The sequence below is a fragment of the Dreissena polymorpha genome, chromosome 7 (genome assembly GCF_020536995.1).
Source record: "Dreissena polymorpha isolate Duluth1 chromosome 7, UMN_Dpol_1.0, whole genome shotgun sequence".
In the NCBI taxonomy this organism is placed as follows: Eukaryota; Metazoa; Mollusca; class Bivalvia; order Myida; family Dreissenidae; genus Dreissena; species Dreissena polymorpha.
Genome location: NC_068361.1, coordinates 105,249,175 through 105,266,134, shown reverse-complemented (window position 1 = coordinate 105,266,134; position 16,960 = coordinate 105,249,175). Strand labels below are relative to the sequence as shown.

General features: G+C 33.2%; 4 protein-coding genes across 5 annotated transcripts in view; all 4 read right to left on the bottom strand.

Annotated features, from left to right (window-relative positions):
• The window catches only part of LOC127837263 (uncharacterized), a 239,995-nt gene that overhangs the window by 53,308 nt on the left and 169,727 nt on the right, over nucleotides 1-16,960 (bottom strand). The window lies entirely within an intron of this gene.
• LOC127837262 (uncharacterized) overlaps nucleotides 1-16,960 on the bottom strand; it is a 238,281-nt gene that overhangs the window by 69,811 nt on the left and 151,510 nt on the right. The gene's annotated exons all lie outside the window — the stretch shown is intronic.
• The window catches only part of LOC127837260 (uncharacterized), a 161,947-nt gene that overhangs the window by 8,854 nt on the left and 136,133 nt on the right, over nucleotides 1-16,960 (bottom strand). The gene's annotated exons all lie outside the window — the stretch shown is intronic.
• LOC127837258 (uncharacterized) overlaps nucleotides 1-16,960 on the bottom strand; it is a 405,532-nt gene that overhangs the window by 281,135 nt on the left and 107,437 nt on the right. The gene's annotated exons all lie outside the window — the stretch shown is intronic.

Here is a 16,960-nt window from a genome sequence, read left to right as displayed (position 1 = left end):
GCGACTATGGTATATAAACAGCATAATAGCCGTATGACATCTGTGAAACTCGCTCTTATGCGTGCTTTCTCATTCAGTATATTTAATAAACTTTTCAAACAGAAATTACAGAGCCACATTAGTGCACATACTATTTTTGATAATTCAGTCGTTGGTTGGATATTTTTTGCTGTTTTAAACGCATATTAGGTCATATCGCGGAGATTTAGTTAACCTTACCATGTGTTCATGGGCGAACTCACGTATTCAAGTGCTCTTACGACTATGTGCTCATACCTACTTTCGGGAATCATCATGAAATTATTGCCGTACTTAACGAACAAACATGCCTAAGCTTATTGAATTAGAGAAAAAAAATAATCAAAAGAGAAAAATTATATGTTCATGCACATGGGCCTGTGAAATCACGTCCGTACACATAGCACCATTAACTTAGGAAAGGCAACAACGAAATATAAAGTTTGGTATGATATACATGTGAAATTAAAGAGCATGGTGTAATTAAAGAGCATGTCAATTTTTGAATTTTGAATTTATATGCTGAAACGTAATCTATAACCCACAAACGTTTTACTGTAACAGAACGTTTGTTTAATATAGGTGGTACAGAAAATACACGTCGAATATCTTTTTAAAGATATTTCTTGTTTTATTTGATCGAGAATGTAACCCGCCTCCCAGTTTCGCTGAATGGATCAAGTTCCCCACGGGTACTACTTCCCGTACCCCCATTTTTTTTTCGTACCCTACATTTTTCGTACCCAATATTTTTCGTACCCAAATTTTTGCTCGTACCCAAATTGTTTTTCGTACCCACTTTTTTTTCCTACCCAATTTTTTTTCGTAACCAATCTTTGTTCGTACCCAATTGTTTTTGGCATAATTTTGGTACCCAAAATTTTCGTACAGATTTTTTTTCCTACCGAAAATTTTCGTACCCACATACACAATTGTGGTGATGTAGATAAACTGCAATAGATGCTTTTACATCAATCCTCTTCAAAAACATCGTCACACCAGTACTGTCAGTACTTTGATATTAAATGTATTTATATTGGTTGCAGACAAACAATCTCATTCAGCGGGAAGTCACAAAATTGCCCCCACAATCACTCCCTTGCTGCTTGGCAACATTCCAATCGCCCGACATTAACTGACAATTATATGCATCTCAAATTTACAAAATCGATATGCATCAAGCTAACCGGCTATGGAAAAATACTGCGCATGCCCACCATAAATTCCTATATTAATAGGGCATCGTTTACTTCACCTACAGCTTACGGCATCATTTTTGTCGTCAACATGTAAACACTTGCTGTTAAAGAAATGTACCTTAGCAAAAATATTATCAATAATGTGATCTTGCGCACCTCCATATATTCGTTCTCAGGTTTTCTTCACAAAACAATTCAATTGCACTGAACTTGAAAAGGACTGCTACCAGAGGGATATGCATCTTAACAGGTGTCTTCGGATATATTTGTCATAATAGAATGTGTAGTCCCTTCGTGTATGCACAAATAATAATATATGTTACATAGTTTCGTAAAAGTCTCAAATTCAGTATGGCGTTTCTGGTAAAAGGGGATACCCTTCATTGTAAAGAATGAACTTGTCATTTTCCCTAGTGACCCCCATTAATTTTCTCTATTTTTCATTTAAGCATACATTTTAGATGATTTCTATGTTCACAAATTATAATTTCTATTTTCCATTTTTTGAAAATGTATTTAAAAAAAGACTTGTGACTAGAGACATTCTCGTTTTCCGAAGGACGATGGCATCACTTATTGGTTTATATTGTATTAATTCATTTTCTCACATGTCTTAAACCATCATGTTTGTACATCTTATTCATTTGTATATTAAAACATACTAAATACAATGTTTCTGTCTAACATATCATCGTCAACACATCGGTGGCGATATTTATTAAGGTTTTCTGACAAAATATTTAGTTTTTTCATATTGATTTTAATATATATATTTAATATTACGTTTTCTCTCATTCCATGTAAAACACTTCTTGAAGTGGTCTACGATTTCCAAAGAACCTTAGCTTATGGCCGTTGTAAGAATATCTTGAATGAAAAACGAATCCGTAATTTGAAATCATGACGAAAAACAAAAATGACACACATAATCACACGCACACAAATTAAGACCGTTTTAATATAACAACATACTCTGTTTGGCAACTGATAAACCATATACTTATTGGAAACAAACAACACCATACTTAACATTGACCCAGTTTTAGTAAGAGAAAATAATCTAAGTTCATTCCGGCAGCAATTTCTTATTCGCAAAATGCACCAGCAGTACAGAATGTGCATGTAACATTAAACGGTTTGCTAATTAAAGAGACGAAAACAGCACTACTACTAATTAAATGCGAAGATTGTAAAGAAACAAATTATATCTTTTGAAATATATGCCGTATAAAAATAACATTATCCAATGAGTTTAAAATGACAAAAATTTTAACCCTAACCTCGCTCGATACCTTATATATATACATTATGAATGTGCGTGATAAAGTCAGCTCCCTTGATTTAATCTATCATGATAAGGTATACAATGACTTACTTGAACAAATAAACTAATCTGTTTATTATCAAATGGATCAACTGTTAGACTTTGATAATACAATATGAACGGACTAACATATCGCAGAGTTTGCTATCATGAAGTGTTTGATATCAGTTGATATATGTAAAACTTGTATTAAAATATTAAATATATATAGACACTTAGAAAGAATAGAGTGTTGAACGACACTATATCCAGACAAAATTTGTAAAATACATATTTGGGTAATTAACTTATGCTACAACTCATTTTCAGCTCACTAAGATACACATATCACAATATCGTATCAGCGCACAAGTATACACTTAAATTCAATTTAAATAATAAAATAGATATGCTTATTCAATTGAATGGGCATACATGTTTTTAAAGCACATGTAATTTAATAGAACCATATAGTACGTTTATATGTTCGAAATATCGTTAATTGTTATTGATCTATTCATTTAATTTTGACTGTTTATGGTTTGTATAAGAAATCGTTTTCATAAGTTAATGTATACATGTAAACTCGAAGCTTTGGATTGACGAATTTACCTCTAGGCAACAAGTAACCATCACATAAAGCAATTTTATCAAACGTGTTATTGAAGCAAACACCAATTTTCAAGTTAATTCCATTCTTTTTAAGGAGCGATATGATAAACTCTCCTTCAGGAATGCCTTGATATATGATCTCAGAATCATATGTCACATACATTTTGCCACTTGCATCGACAGCAATTTGACGCGCGTTATGTATACTTTTGATATTGCATTCAAATACGTTTTCTCCACTTATATTCAACGCCATAATTCTGTCGGACTCAAAACTTGAAATGGGTAACATGTGTTTATATGCATTAAAATAACAACAACTTTACACAGTTAACAGGGGTTATTTTATGTATGTTCTTAAACTTATTTCACAAAGCAACCTTCCGTTATAATTAAGAACGTCAATCTTCCAATCTCTTGCAGCCATACATATGTACTTGTCAAGTGGGGCATATCTAGTAACATAGTGATACGGATGTCGTGTTTTTAGTTGTGTAAAAACGTGCACATTTCCAAAACGTAGTTGTGCAAATGCACTTTGTTAACATAAGGCAAAGTAATCAACAAGTCCGTCGAACCTGTATTAGAAACTGAGCAAGGAATATAGTCACAATTGTATTTTGTGTAACAAAATCACCGTATTCCTCAATTAACAGACATTTTTCGTTCACTGTGAAACACAATCACCTATATGCTAAGTCGAAAGTTGGGAGGCGTATATAGGTATTACTTTTATCGGAAGACTGTGTTATCGTGTAAATACAGAGAACATTCGGTTTGCACTCGTATTATAGGAAGAAAACTACCTCTTCAACCAAGTAAATCTTGTATAGCACTTATATCCCCTGTTAAAATGAATGCATATGTATTGGATTGTACAAGTATATGTATTGTTTTCGAATTGCTGAACATGAAAATTGATAGGCAATAACATATTCATCTGTTTAATATGAAAGTTTGATTACTAATGATTGTATAAACGATTTAAATCTCAACAAGAAGTATTCGAATACTTCCGAGAACTCACAAATACGAACGATGGAAGTGAAATAAACTATTAGAATAAGCAGTTATAGGTTCGGTACTTTTAAACTGTTTGTTCAAATGATATTATCATTGCTTTTGCTTAATTATTCACGTTTCATCGATAGATGTTTTCATAATGTGAAGGTTTGATTACTAATGATTGTATAAACGATTTAAATCTCAACAAGAAGTATTCGAATACTTCCGAGAACTCACAAATACGAACGATGGAAGTAAAATAAACTATGAGAATAAGCAGTTACAGGTTCGGTACTTTTAAACTTTTTGTTCAAATGATAATATCATTTCTTTTGCTTAATTATTAACGCTACAGCGATAGATGTTTTCACGAACCTGTTAAGGACAAAAACATTGGCACTCATGTCAATGGTTAGCATTTATACGTTCACCATTATCACTCTTCTATACTCATATTGTGGTATGTTTAATTTACAAGGCGATATTCGTATCATATTAATTGTTTTAGTAAAAGTCTGTTCCCACTTGTGTAACCAGTTTCATATTTAAAATAAGTACTCGGGCAGGGATCCGATGTAAAACTGATGTTTAAAATGTTTACACTATGGCATGAGCATAAAAGGATGGTAATTTGACATAAAAACAACATGCTAGATACAGCATTAGACAAAGCGAATCAACCGACACTCATAAGCAATTGCATTATCTCAGGATGCAAATAGATAGTATTTGTAGATTGTATGTATACATCTTTCATAAAGCTTCCGTCAGTTATCTTGTAGACGAGAACGTGTTTATTGCTTTTACCTTTAGACGACTTTAAATTTACATTATTTGTAAAGATAAAACAAACTTCGTCCACCATGTTTGTTTTTGTTATTTTCGACGGCTTTATTTCGACAATGTTTAATTGATTAAGAATAATATTATATTGAGCGCTTTTATGATCGTCATGTAACTTTCTTTGTCTTCAAAAACAATAAGAAGTGCAATTCGACACCACAGTTTTGAGTGTCTACTTTTCAAAATGTGAATCAATTGAATACACACTTAACTCGCGTATATTAATGCGAGTATCTAATTGAACTTTAGGTTAAGGTAACATTCAAACTACTTCTTTGAAAGTAAGTACACTATCTTCGATCTTAAAAGTTGGTTGAAAGTTTAAGTATTGTTTAACAATACTTTATGTTAAGCAATTGAAATCGCATACCCTAAAGGCATTCTTATATAATGATTATGCAACGCAATCTGTCCAAATATTTCTTATTACTATATGAATATATAATGTTGGGGTTCCGATATTGTTGTGTTGATATCATAATGATATGTTATTTTTTATTGAGTTAATCAATGCATCACGCTTCTTAAATCAGCACTTATAAATTTACACATAGCCACGTCGCCGTACTAACTTCAGCAAACGCATTAATACCGTTCATTATTCTATATCCAATAAATTCATCCAATGGGCATTCTTCATAAGTACCACGTGACCGTCCAATATATTCCGGTATTGGATCCAAAAAGTCTGTATTTTTTCCATATTGGATAGTTGAGTACAAGTGCACTAAGCGATTGTTTTATAACGATAAAAGCCGTTACCGAGAAAAAGTATCCGAATGTACAATATTCGATTCACACAGGCGAATGAGGCGATATTTAGATTGTATTTCTTAAATAAATAAATTGGATAAATGTTAGAAATTAAAAACAAATGCAACAGCAAGTGATATTGTTATTGTTTGAAATTGAAAAACAAATGCAACAGCAAAACAAAAACTTTATTTTATTAACCTCAATGACAGCTTTAATCCAATGCTTATAGCAACACAGTTCAATGATATGCCCTTCCATTTTCTGTTCTTCCATCCCTTTATCGAAATGTATTTAAATCCACACTTTCTTTGATAGCATTTGTATCCCCATGGGCCATGCTAACCATTCTGACCCAAAACACGATTTACGAATTCGTAATCCTGTCGGAGCGAGTTGTTTTATTCCTATCGAAGTTAACAATTATGCATTACAAACACACACTCCGAAATACGTTTTGGATTCGTTCGATGATTAAAAAAAATATTATGATTAATTTACTGTTAAACACAAACACGTCCATAGTGATTAGTGTTGTCCCTAAAATGCAGAAAGTCTTGCTTATACTAGTATGTTTCGTCAGAGAAATGACGTCACACGAGATACGTCATAAATTGCGTAATCAGGTGAATGAAAATAAAAATACGGAAAGCTGGTTTTGTAATATATTTTAAAGAAGAAACAAAAGAGCGTTAGAAAGGGATATAGAATAAAAAGATTATTAGACGTTTAAACTGTACAATACGTGATATATTTGGACTCGCACACAGTTTGAAGTCATATTGGACTCGCCTAACGGCTCGTCCAATATGACTTAAACTGTGTGCTCGTCCGAATATATCTCCGTATTGTACAGTGAAACGTCTAATAACCTATAATTATAGCACATATACAGGTTCAAAATGTAGCAAAAAGTAACACTTGCGCATCATAAACTTACCATTGATCTTTTATAGCACCAATTTTATTTGCTTATTGAAGGAATATATTAATATAATTATGTAAAAGGTCCTTGTACATTTTATAATCACCAGACATTACATAAACAACATTAACACTATAAACTGTATTCTCATCCTCCGCAACATCAGAAGTGTTATTTTCGGACTGATTTATTTTACGTTAGTTCTTTAATTTATGTAATAAGGCACGGGTTTATCGGATAAGAGCACCGATTGCTATGCGGGATGCTTGTCGTCGCATAAAGGTGTCCGATTGGTATGTGCGTTTAATACACGCATTCGCAAAAGTGCGACATATGCGACATAAAAAGACTCTTAAGACGGAAACACATCTGAAAAATCACAAATAAATAACCCGTGCATGTGATTTGATTGTGTTTTACAAATAAATATGAATTTTATATATGTAAATATTGTATCCAGTCACTATAAAATACTATTTAATTAAGACAAATCAGACAGCACAATCATTAAACGATCGTATTTGTAAAAATGTTTTAATAACTTTCACATTTAATCTAGCGTATGTGGCACTGATGCACATACAAATATACATATACAGTGTACATGCAGGATTATAAATAAGACAACATTTATACATTATAAGTAAACTTTGCACATAATGCAATCGAAGTATTATAAGGTGGTTGGCATGAACCATTACAGTCGATTACGCATTCAGAACAATTGCACATGTTGATAGAGGATATAATTCGCAGAAATTAAACATACAACTTATCCAAGGATTGTAAACAAGCATATACGCTTATAATTATTCCTTTCCGTATACATGTAAATGGAAAATGTTCAATAAAAAAAACTCAACAACCATGCTCGGACGACGCAATTATAAGCGGACTCCAAAAAGGATGCACAGTCTAAAATATATGCGCGAACGAAACAATCATGCGCAAACTACACATTTATGCGCGGACTGCATAAGCAGGCGCTGTAGCATAATTATTTGCACTTCCAAATGCATCAGAACCCAAATTTTTATTTATCACCTTGAGGACCATAGGTAATAAAAACAAAATCGTGATATTCAAAAACTTTCATTTTAATTAATTGTTTGTACTATATCCGCAACTGTTATTTTCAAAAGAGTACAGTTTCATACAACAACACAAAACTAATTGGTTTTCAAACAAAAGATGTGATATGTGATTTTCATTTAAATTTAAACTTAAGAAACACATTCCTATATTTTTGCTAAACCGTGGATGCTATTCTGATTTTTTACAGAGTAACGGCAAAAACGAAAACTAATTGGTATTCAAACAAGACATTTTATATGTGGTTTTTACTTTTTTAATTAAAACTTAAGGAACGATATGTGCTTTCAAGAAGCCGGCGATAGGTTCTGTCACATTTCAAAACCTAATGACGAGTTCCGTGACGGGTTGAATGCGCAAATCTGCAAGTTGGATCGTCTTGCTCTTGCGAGAGTTGAAGAGACCTTTCAAGAAGCCGGCGATAGGTTCTGTCACATTTCAAAAGCTAATGACGAGTTCCGTGACGGGTTGAATGCGCAAATCGGCAAGTTGGATCGTCTTGCTCTTGCGAGAGTTGAAGAGACCTGTTGATCCCGAGCAATACATTCTCATCATTCCCATAAATAATTGACCAAGATATAGCGACACCAAGTATTTATCAGCGTTTGCGCCACGGAAGTAGGTTAACAGTTCTGTAACTTAGTCTGAGAGTTCTGAAAATAAATACAATAATGAAGCTTTTAAAACAATGTACATTTAAAATTGCTGCCGACTTGATTGGGTATTTTCAGTTGTTCTTAATTGTGTTGTGTGTGGGGTTTATATTGAGTTTATATTGTTTATAAAAAATATGATCAGCGAAAATGTGAAATATTTCAATTTATTTAAAGAATAGGATAGCTCAATTGCATTGAAAGCCATCGGATTATATATACACTGTCGTGTGTTTTTCCTTTAAATGAACAGTACTTGATATGTTTGGGATTATCATGAGAACTCAGGATTAAAGTAAGTATCTTGATAGTATTTAAGCCATTGTTAGGGACTTGAAAGTGATCCATCCACACACATGTCTTAGTTTCAAAGGTGTATACATGAATCAACATACACAACAGGGTTGCTTCCCTTTTGAAACGTTGAAAGTTAAGATGTTGTTAAAGCTTCATATAAATATATCAGTCCCGTTAACATATTTTATCAAAGACAAATTATTAATTTTATTTTATCCCACTTTTACAGCGAAATCGGTTGATTAAAGCCCCGTTTATTAAATTTCATCTATAATCAACGGCAAGGCTATAATCAATGGCACGAAATGACGTCATCAACTGCCGAACCGGGACTACTTTTTCCCACGCACCTCGTCACCTGTATTTGCCAAGTGCATCAATAATAAAAACAATCTCAAATGTTTGTCAATCTTAATGACCTTTAAACAAAGGAAAGTAGCAAAAAACGTGTTTTTTGTCATTTATTTTCATTAAAACCTCGTATAAGGTAAATTTAACACTATGCAAATAGGTTCTGTTGTTGTTGCTCCCCTTTGAAGAAGTCAGTTCGAGTTGCTCCCCTTCGACCGTAGAAAACAATCGTCTGGACCAAGAAATCCTGAGTTAATTTACAAGCTGCTCTCGGATATGCGTCCATCTGATTTTTCTTCAAAGCATCTTTTCTACCTGGCAATACGCACAAATGACACTGCATCCCGGTGATTCTTGCGTCAACAATTGGGTGTCAACAAGTTAGGTCAGATGCTGAAGGCCATGGCAAAAGACGCCGGCTTTCTCAAGCACAAGAGTCTGAAGAGAATAATGAACCACTCAGTTCGCAAATTCCTGGTCCAAAAACTTCGAAATGCAAACATTCCACCCACTGAAACCATGGCCATAACAGGGCACAAAAATGTCCAGTCCAATTATTCCAACATATCTGTTGAACAGCAGCAAAAGTGTTCATTCTTGCTCAGTCCAGTAAATGTAACAATCCAACAGATTCCTCTTGTTCACCTTCATGCACCGAAACTGTAGCCGAAATGCGGCCTAGACAACCACTGTCTACCGTCGAACAAGTTGATCTTGATGTTCGCCCCACCCAGTCACTTCACCAGCAAATGTCTCCCTAGTTCGAACAACTTTGCCTCACAATTCTTTTGTGCTACTTTCAACATTCAAAATGTTAATGTATATAATTAGCTTAAGTCCAAGTATTCTTTGTTATTTCGTCACGAAATAACCACATATTATAACAAAGAAGCAAATATTGTGCACCTCGTGATCGACTCGATAGTTTGATATCGAAAGTGAATTGTGTGTGGTGTTAGGCTACGTTGTAAACAAATGTAGTTCCTTGTATATAACAACTTAATGTCATATTTATATCATAAAACTTAAAGGTTTGCAATTCAATATGATTAAAATTGCAATTAATAACGCTCGACACTTTGTTACAGAACGATATTCTGATTAAAAAAAAAATGATTATTTGATCAGCGGTTATTTTTGGAACGCGGAGTAATACACTGACCTTGGTTACACTACAGTCATTATCAAAGTACGACAAACACTCATGAAAACTCATTTTGTTTAAATAAAAAAAGTTTACTGAATAAAAAGTGGGATAAATAGAATAATAGGTCAGTGTTGATTATAGATCAGGTTTATCATGCTCGGCACGAAAACGAAAAAGCACTCGCCAAGGCTCGTGCTTTTTGTTTTCTAAGCCTCGCATGATAAACCTGATCTATAATCAACACTAACCTATTATTCTCTATATAATAATTAATTTACATAACAAAAAAATTAATATAGTCGGATCTCCTACATTTTCACAACATTCCTGACGACCAAATAACCGAGTGTGTCACGTAAAAAATAGTTTGACATTCAACTGTTCCTTTCTTAATACTTACTATTGAAAATATGCTAAGAAATAAAAGACGAATCGAAAATTTGATTTTGTATTGTTGGAAATCGAAAAATATATACATCAGCAAAACAAAAAATATATTTTATCTGAAGGTCAATGCAGTTGACTGAAACAAGTGTCCGTGAAAAGGGATGAATAGTTAAATTTCACACGACGATTTATTTCATGTTAACTGAGAAGTTGCGAATATTAACAGTTACGCCTGCAAATAAGGCGTGAAAGTGCTGATTTCTTCGTCCATATTTGTTAACGGAGACATGTGAAGTTGCTGTCACGGTGGTAGTCAAACATGTGCGTCAGTTGCTTCAGGAAGAATTGAAGCTGCTTGTTGTTGGAGATGCAGTGTTCCTTAAACACTAGATGATGTACACTTTTTTAATTGTCAGAATGCTTTCGTTTTTCATCCGTTAATTGTGGCTTTTTTAAATGTTCTGAAATTTGGCAATGTTTTGTTTCTGACAGTGAAGACTAATTTAGGAAATATTTCGTGTTTTTATGTTAAGATATCTGCATTATGTCTGAATGGGCAATTCCATATCTGTCCCATATTTAAGACTATAATATCTTCCGTGTTGCATGTTTGATTAGTTTCTTGTTTTTGTCAAGACCAGGCTCTTTGTATATAACTTTTTTATAATTGTTCAAGCTTTATTCACCAAATGGATTTTGTGTAAACCATTTCTCATGTTCGTTGTTGGCTTGAATTTAATGAGAGGCCAAATAGAATGGATCTTCTGCATTACACAATTATTCAGGTCTATTATTTGTACTAATTGTGTACATGTGCACTGAGAATCTCTCTGGGTCGCTGGTCGCCCAAAATCTAGGTTTTACTTTCCGGTAATTGGACACAATATCGCCTGTGCGTGTTTTGTCTGCCTTTCATTTAGTTGAAGGTATTCAACCCCATTTAATCTTTCTGAAGAGTTACATCACCCCATCTGTAAGTGAAAGTTGTGTAGTTGAAAAAAGGTAACCGTTTATAATTTTAATTAAACAACAGTATGACTAAACACTAAAAACCTGAGAAAACCGATTCCAAACCTTGGAATACGCAAGACATTGAAAATGATAGTTGTTTTTGTGCCAATAATTTGGTTTTGTTGGTTTTCCTTTAGGTTTATAGCTAAGTTTCAGTAGAGTGCATCTGTTGTAAGGTCCTATTTGTAGGTTTTGCGTTAACTCAATGTGAAAATCTTTAAAGTGAAAACTATTTTTACACATATATGTATGTTGGCTTTCGTTATTTTTTTTCGTGTTTAAGTACATGCAAACCCTTTAAAAATGTTAATGACGTTTCAGTTTTTTGTTATTATAATTATTCATTCATTGCAGTTCATTTACAATAATAATACTAATAATAATATATGTCTTTAAATGTATAATAGGGAAACATCATTTAACATTTTGTATAAGCGTTTAAATAAATATTTAATACTTTTCATGTTTAAATACGCCTTCTTAATCGATGTTTTTATTTTATTTGAGGAATTTCATGTAAACACAAAAATATAATACTATATAGAGTATTGTTATTGTGACTCATCAACAGACAGATGTTGTCCTTGAAACTTTGATTTTTTTTTCATTTTTTAATCGTGCCTTATTATAAATTGTAATCATGGTATAACTGATCATTTCTGGTATACTTAATTGTTATTGCAAAGCCATTAGAGTGTACACAAGTTCTGTAGTTCAATGGAGAACAACCTGTCCTCATTAAAATATGGATATCTGCGTTCAAAGTCTCAGCAGTTACTTTACACTTGACTTTGCAATAAAACAGTTTCATATAATAGTACACAAATTATTGTTTGTTTTTGTCATAATTACCTCAAATTATTTTTTGTTTCGATTGTCAAACATGGGTATAATACTCAAGTCTTTAGTAGATTGAAGCTAAGTAATTCGCTCCGAAAAAGGCTTATCGTGGTTGTTATCGATACCGGAGGTAATGGGGACTGTCTCGCTTACATCACAAGCGAAGTATTTAATTATCAAGGAATTCTTAATTCTTTTTCAGTAAAAAATCAAACGAACTATCCTGAAAACATTTAAAACTAGAGTTGCGTCTACTTTTGTCCAATTCTTCGACGCTTGATTTTAGACGACATACCGCATCTTTTGTAAGCTGGCGCTGTAGGAGAACAACGTGTTCATTAGTTGCAAATGTATCAACGTGTTCGATATACGTTGACTGCTGTTTGATGCCATTCAAAAGCTGACGTGACTTTTCAGTGTTTGTTTTTATTTTTTCTAGTATCAATTCCTTCTTTTCAGAAATACTTGTTAACACTTCATTCTCGAGTTGCACATATATGTCTAAGAGTTTCAGTTTTATCGTTTGGAGTGACGACAACGCTAGACTTTCTTTTTTAGAAACAAATTCTTCGTGTTTATGTTCATGTCCTAAAAGACTCTCGCCTTGCTGGTGCAAGTCATGCAACTCGGTCTTCAATCCGGCGCAATCCGCTTTGTGGTCATGTACAATATCTGAAAGAATCCTTACTTCCTCGCACTTTCTGTGATAAGTCATGGCACACTTATAACAGAATGTCGTATCGTGGTCTTAACACTGGTAAATGACCTTTTCCTTTTCGTGATTTGGACATGCAATCAAGCTCCTAAGAAATTTCTGTTTCTCTTTAGGAGGTACATCCGCAAGGTCAAACAACTTGTGGTGCTTCGACACCTTTATCCTTGCATGATCCGGTGTCCACTTACCACAAAGTGGTTCCTCACATTCTCTACAATACACAACGCCCTCTATTTCGCCTTTATCCTCCAAACAGGGGCCGCATAAGTATTGTTTGACTGACATGTTTGTACAAATTCTTACAAATTCACCTCCGTATATTTATATGCTAACTCGAAAGTAGGGAACAATACCTGGCGTGTGCATACACATCAGTATATCGTTCGACTGTGACACTTCCTGTATTACAGGACAAAGATAACTACCTTTTTAACCATGTATAGCCGCTAGTTCACCTGATATAATAAGTACATACTATATTGTGCGCATGTTTGCACATCACAATCATGCACATGCGATAACAGCTTTAAGTTGTGTTCTTATTATTCTAAAGCATAACATCAATCTTTTCACACATTGATTCTTCACAGTATCAATACACAGATCCATCTAGTATGGCTTTCTCCTCCAAAAATGGGTAACACATCTTGTTTACAGACAAGTTCACGCGCAGTGAAACAAAATCGCCAACGCGTATCTATATTCAAAATTGAAAGATGCGAAAATACCGAGCGTACAAACTTGAATGAGTACCACGTGGTATGCTTTATCACGCGATTTTTTGACCCACTTTAGTGTCGATACAGAGCACACTTGAAATGCACCTTGAGAATAAGAAGTGATTATCTGGCGTCAACCATTCCGTTGTTGAATGCCTATGCAACAGTTTGCAAAAATGGGTAATAACATATTTAAAAATATTAAATTTTTAATCGCGATACTTAGCAGGGTTATTTCAATTAACTGTTTTAGATATACATTAATTAAAAAATTAATATTATAATACGTTCTAAGTTATGAACTATGACCAAAATGAAGATTTAGCGTATAGCGTCAAAGACTTTCCTCACGATAAGCAACTCATGAGCAGTAATGTTTGAAGAAAATTTTCTACTGAAAAGTAATATTATACTGGTCTATTTGCTGTGTTTTTATAACGATTTTTGACGATGCTGCTTCCGCTTCAGTCATAATCGCGACCAGCAATTACAATGCCACTGCTGTCATTATCGTCAATTTATACATAAATAAACATTAGCTTACCAATTAAAATAAATGCTGTCTCTAACACGGTTAAATGACAAGCGAAGCTTCACGGCGAAGCAGATATGTGCACAGTGGCAACATGCGACTTTTTGAGTTTAAGAGTTTTGAAAATTGCTAACTTCTTAACATAATTCGTGTCGTAGTTTTTTTTCTATGAAGCTTGTTACATGAACATTCTGGATGAATTAATTGATCCTTCTGTGTCTTGTAATTTTGTTATAAGCAAAATTTGTCTTTTGAATTACTTTACTAACGCTTTTACCAGTTTGGAATTTTGAGCATATTTAGATGGCTAATAAATAAAATGTACAGACAAGTCTAGTTGCAAAATTTCATGTGTTTGATAAAAAAAATATAATCACGCTTTATTATTCATACATGTTCTGTAAACCTATGCAATGAATTGAAAATTAAACGTTATACATGCTCAGGAACCATTTATGATGTTATGTAACAATTTAGTATAAGTATAAGAAAGCATTTAACATATCACATTTATTTTATCATAACAATCGGTAAAACTAATCGTGGTTTATTAAAGTCACGATGTTCAATACAAAATTATAGATAGTTTACAAAATGTATAGATAACATGAACTTATATTTTATAATTGAGCTGGTACAAGATAAATTTGATGCTGCACTCTTAAAATGAATTTGTCGACCTGTTATCATTCATTATCCGTTAATAGATTGGCTTTGCAATATGTATTAATATTTGTTTCAGTTTTGTTTTCATTTGTGCTACTGTTCTCTAATTCACGATTGATTCTCTGATTCAGTCTAACACCAGTCTTGCATCCAACCCAAAACTTGGCCTGCTGTTCTTCGTGGAAGATTTGAATAACTTATTGTGTATTTAAAGTATTTGCAGTGAATGTTTCAAAGTTATCATCTTCGTGTATTAACTTAAGATTTGGCAAGTCAGTGTAGTCAGACAAGTTTATTACGCCATTGTGCGAAGAATGTTGTAATACAAAACAAAATGTAAATATACATATAGGACTTCAATACATGAGAGCATAACGTATTGACAAGAATTTCACATTATTACAAACAGTTATTTGGCTTTAAAGTGGAAAATCGTCAGTATTTCCCCCCAAATATATTATTATATTATAACAAGGCGACTATTTATGCAATTATTTTTACAATTGTTATAACTTTGAATAATATTAAAAATTGTTGAATGGTCGATATGCCCCATTTGGAAAATGTACTTTAATAATACACACATAGACCTGACACGAGAGCCAGTCGTCGGAGAATTAAAATCTACCTAAATTTTTTATGTTGCAATGTATTTAGTAAAGTCACACAAACAATAACACAATGAAACAGTCAAACATGTTAATTAGATCGAAATTGTATATAATGTAATATATTATATGGCTAAATACTTGATCACTATCGAAATGTAAAACAATTCACAATTTCATAAACATACACACAACTCGAATGAAAAAAGCATCGTTCACGTGTTAATAAACATTTTTCAAATATATAAACATACATGTTGACATTTTATGTTAATGTTTATTTATTTTGATGAGCATACACATTTCTCAATTAAATGTATGTAATTGCAGATATGGCTTTTTCGTGAGGAATCCACCACCAGTAGTGGCAAATTTATTAAAAGTGCTATTGAAACATATACCAAATGGATAATCTGTTTCATTCCCTATAGGAATATATCTTATGTACTTTCCAGTAGGACTGATTTGATGCATGCTATGCTCATAGGATGTCACATACAGATTTCCACTAGGATCCGTGGCTAATTGACGTGGGCCATTAAGATTGTGATGCATATATTCAAATACTTTTTCTCAATTTAAGTTTAACGCCATTAGTTTGTTGAAAACCCCATTTGAAATTATCAACATGCGGCTTTGCGAATTAAAAATACAATAACTTGATACAGTTTGTGCACACTCTTCTACGTCTAAGCCCAAACTGATTTCACGTAGCACCGTTCCGTCATTATTTAGAATGTCTATCTGCCCTTTATCTGTTGACAAACAAATGTACTGGTTGAGTGGTGCATTTCTAGTAACATCATAATAAGGGATTCTTGTTTTTAGTTCTGTAACAATGTGAACATTTCCATAACGAAGTTGTGCGAATGCAATTATGCCAGCAAATGGCAAAGTAATCACCATGTCCGTCGGACTTGTCTTAGAAACTGACCAAGGCGTAGAGTCAAAATTGAATTTTGATAATACAAAATCACTATCTTCCTCAATCACAAGTAACGCATCTGCATTATGTAAAGATATGACAATGTACTTATCTATCCATATGCATGAACACGGATCGGGACGTTTTTCCTTGTCAAACATGGGTATAATACTTAAATCTTTAGTACATTGAAGCTGTGGAATTCGCTCCGTATATGGCTTATAATGACTGTTATCGGTATCGGAGCCTGTCTCACTTACATAACAAGTGAAGTCTTGAATTCGTAAGGAATTCTTCATTTCTATCAACAAACTATCGAAAGAGGTATCCTCAACACATTTAAAGCTAGATTTGCTTCT